We start from the raw sequence: 4,416 nt of genomic DNA on the forward strand, positions 1-4,416 counted from the left end.
TAAAACATTATTCTCAGTTTTGCTGGATAGGTGATTGTTGGTTTTAGTCCTATCTCCTTTGACCTCCATAATATCATATTCCAAGCCATTCAATTCCTTAAGGTAGAAGCTGCTAGATCTTGTGTTGTCCTGATTGTATTTCCACAATACACAAATCATTTCTTACCAGATGCTTGTAATATTTTCTCCTTGTCCTGGGAACTCTGGAATTTGCTATAATATTCCTAGGTGCCATTTTTTGGTGTCTTTTTCAAGAGATGATCAATGAATTCTTTCAATTTCTATTTTACCCTCTGGTTCTAAAAATATCAGGGCAATTTTCCTTGAGAAATTCTTTTTTTTTCCTTTAAAATTCTATTTATTAGTTGTTAATTTTATTCCAAGATTTTTCTTAATTCACTGAAATAAGATGCTACAAATCACAAAACATATTGCAGGAACACAGAAAAGAATATAAAAATTTCAGGATATAGTAGAAATGACTGGCATCAGTGGTAATTGGTATGAGCCACATAGTCCTGCAGAAATGGTAATTAAGAACTGAAATATGTTGCTAAGTGCACACTAATATGCCACAATTTCCCGCCCCCAATATTTAAAATGGCAATTATTTTTCTAAGAATGACAACATAGATATCACTTAAAGTCATTTTATTTCTGGGACATCTCAAATAATTGGGACTGTTTTATAGCAATGAGAACAGATAACACAAACAGTGATACTTGGATAGGACAAAAAAGATGGATTATTTCATTTTGGGAGGTTGTATCTTTCCCTTGGGCTTTGTGTATCCTTGCCTACTGATGTCAATCACAGGACAGTTAGGGTGTACAGCACTGGCCAAAATGTGTGTATAGACACACATCTTTGAAATGGTATCTGTTCAAAATCCAAATTAAGAATCATTCCAAGCCATACCCTCCATTAGGGCACGGACTGTATTTTCTCTCATCAGTGTACCACTAGTAGGGAGTGGGATCAATGCCTTCTCTCTTGTATCCCCTTAGCAGTTCTTCACCATCCCAGATATGCATGGAACCTCCCACAATCTCACCAACATTTGGCATCAACACATTTACAGATTCAGTAAGCCAGGAATCCTCAGGACATCAAGGCATATAGAAGGACTTGATCTCTGTAGGAAATTGACACAGCAAGATTGGTTCATTAATGGTGTCTGTCATCAGTCTCTCAGGGGCTTCTGGGATATCCTATCCAAATTCATAATAGGTTCCATCCTCCTTTTTTACATCCTGTTCCTTTAGCAACACAATAGCATCTGAGTAGCTCATCCATTTTATTTTATTTTTTTTAAGCAACTGGGGTTAAGTAACTTGCTTAAGGTTACACGGCCAGGTGTTTCTGGGTGGGTGCTAAGTGTCTGAGCCCGGTATTCGATCTCCAGGTCTTCTCAACACTGGAGCCGGTGCTCTTACTTGCTGTGCTACCTGGCTGCCCCCAGCTCATCCATTTTAAAGGTCTTTTTGGGGGTGTAAAAGTCAGGTTGAGTTCATGCAATAAGCCTGCTGCAGGTGATTTCAAGATCCAGTCTACTACATTACAAACCAAGTCTTCTACACAGTTTAGGAGATGCTTAAAAGTCAGGAATGGGAACTCAGCTTCAATGTGAGTGTACTCTGCTCTTAGTGTCCTGGATTGTTCTGCTCTGTATGACTGAGCAATACAAAAGACATGTCCTAAAGCTGGGAGGCAAGTCTCCAAATATAACTGTGATGGCTGAGTCAAAAATGCTTCTTCTCCAAAGTAGTCAAGTTTGAAAAGTGTGGAACCACCTTCCACATGTGTTTGTACTAATGTTGGAGGAGTGATTTCTTCAAAATATCCCCTATCAAAAAAAGTGATCTCTAAAGCATCTGGTAATCACTGAATGTGCTTTCAAATTTTGGACACGTTCTCTCCTTGGATCATCATGTGTCTATTATTAAGCGGGACATCTACAGCAGAATCTTCATTTATCAGGTTATAAGCTCCTCTAGCAGGGGATAAACTGATCAATTCACATTAGTCATGTTTCAGCTCATGGCCTCATGGTGCCTGCTTGCCTTCTGGCATAAGATTGAGCATTCCATATACCGCCACACTACTCTCTCTAGACAAGACCACTCCACTGACTGACACATTTCATCTGGCAAGACACATTGAAGTTATCCTGTACCATCTCTTAATATAAGAAACATTAACCTCTTCCCTTGCCTGCGTAAACTGTGGACCCAGCCAACTGTGGACCCATCACTCGTTGGCCTCGATGTGATTCTAAAGTACAAACCTTTACACATTTTGCCTCTGGAAGACTTGGATACTGTTTAATGATAATCTTCTTTGCTTCCTCTAGGTTTTTTTTCTCATCTTAAATTGTCTTCTGCCTCTTTTTTATCTCAGGATTCATTCTTCATTTGTTCCCTGTGCCATATTTTCTTAATGTTCTTCAGCTGTGATTTGGAAATAATATCCCATCTCTCATTTTCTTTTTGTGAATCCACATAAATGGTAGGAAATGACTCCTTTCCTGCTGTCATCAAAGCCTTTAGACCTGTTTTAAAAGGTTTCTTTTTTGTTCCATCACCAGTTGCATCACTCCCCTCTCGATCTGAGATGTAGAGTTCCCCCAGCCCGAGCCCCGCCACTCCGTGGGTCACCTCCAGAGCCATTTCAACACAGCTTTGGCAGCAGCGGCGGTAGCAGCATCCTTGAGAAATTCTTGAAGTCTCATCTCTAGATTCTTTTTTTTCAATCATGGCTTTAAAATGGTCCAATAATTTTTTTTTTATTTTTCTCTCCTGGATCTATTTTCCAGGTCAGTGTTATTTCCAATGAGATATCTCACATTGCTTTCTGCTTTTTCATTTGTTTGGATCTTTTTTATAGTATTTTGATTTCTCATAAAGTCATTAGCTTCCATTTGCTACAATTTAATTTTTAAGCAATTATTATCTTCAGTGACTTTTTAAAATTCCTTTTCCATTTGGGAAATTTGACTTTTTAAGGCATTCTTCTCCTCACTGTCTTTTTGGGCCTCTTTTGCCATTTGAGTTATTCAATTTTTTAAGTGTAATTTTCTTCAGTCAGGTTGCTGACTCTTTTTTCATGATTTTCTTGCATCATTCTCATTTCATTCCCAATTTTTCCTCTACTTCTCTTACTTGATTTTCAAAATCCTTCTGAAGTTCCTCCATGGCCTGTAACCAACTCATATTTTTTTTCTTGGAATCTTTTGATGCCTGAGACTTCATTGTCTTCCTCCTGTTACATGCTTTTATCTTCTTTGTCCCACCCAAAAGATTCTCTGCTCTGTTTGTGATTCCTCTGCTTTTTCATATTGCCAGTCAATTACTTTGCTTTTGAGCTATTTTCCAAGGGAACATTCCGTTTCCAGGAGAATTGTGTCCCAAATCCTAAGGCTTTCACAAATGTTGTCAGAGATCCGGGGGGGGGGGGGGGCAACCTCTAAACAGACACCACACTGATAAACCGGCCTTTCTCACCACCCAAGAAAGTGACCCATATTCCAGGAGGTCAAAGCAAATGTAATTACTCTCTGAATAATCGCTTGGTCTCCCTACAATCTGTAGGCCAGGGGCTAATGAGGCAGACATGTGCCAGTTGCTGTAGCTTCCATGGCTCCACCACCTCTTGCACTGGGGGCAGGGCTGTAGCACACCCTTCCTTTCAACAGAGTTCCAGACTGTCTTTTTACTTTCTTTTTGGTGCTTATAGGTTGAAAGTCTAGGAACCACCACAGCTGATGGTGATTCACTCTCCTGAAGTCTAATCTGGTCTCTGCTGCCTTCCTGGGGCTAAAACTGGGCAGCTCATATGGGACTGCTCTATCCTCCCACCTAGCTGTGATGAAACCTTCCAGTTGGTCTGACAGGCTACCTTCATTGGGAGATATTTTTTTTCTCTGTTGCTTTGTGGATTCTGTAGCTCTAAAATTTGTTTAGAGCCCTATTTCTTAGGTATTTTAGGTGGTTGTGGGGGGAAATAATGGAATTTCCTGCTTCTAATCCACCATCTTGTTTTCACCACACAATCCTTGGTGAATTCATTCAATTTCTGTTTTGCTCATTGGTTCTAAAATATCAAGGCAATATTCCTTAAGATTTTCTTATAGTATGATTTCTAGGTTCCTTTTTTGATCATAACTTTCAGGTAGTGCAATAATTTTTTTTTTGTTTTAATAATCTCTCCTGGTTCTCTTTTCCAGGTCAGTGGTTTTTCCAGTGAGATGTCTTACATTGATTTCTATTTTTTTTTCATTTGTTTGGATATGTTTTGTAGTATCTTGATTTCTCATAAAGTCATTTAGCTTCCATTTGCTACAATCTAATTTTTAAGGAATTATTTCCTCAGTGAATTTTTGAAATTCCTTTTCCATCTTAACATTTCTGTTTTTT

At 38.8% G+C, this 4,416-nt stretch overlaps 1 pseudogene; it reads right to left on the reverse strand.

Annotated features, from left to right (window-relative positions):
* Nucleotides 1–410: 410 nt before the first annotated feature.
* On the reverse strand, nt 411–2,683 carry LOC138165515 (asparagine--tRNA ligase, cytoplasmic-like; annotated as a pseudogene).
* Nucleotides 2,684–4,416: the final 1,733 nt, after the last annotated feature.

This window comes from Petaurus breviceps, unplaced genomic scaffold, assembly GCF_028583685.1.
Source record: "Petaurus breviceps papuanus isolate PSGF00001 unplaced genomic scaffold, PetGlider_PUasm1.0 213, whole genome shotgun sequence".
NCBI lineage: Eukaryota > Metazoa > Chordata > Mammalia > Diprotodontia > Petauridae > Petaurus > Petaurus breviceps.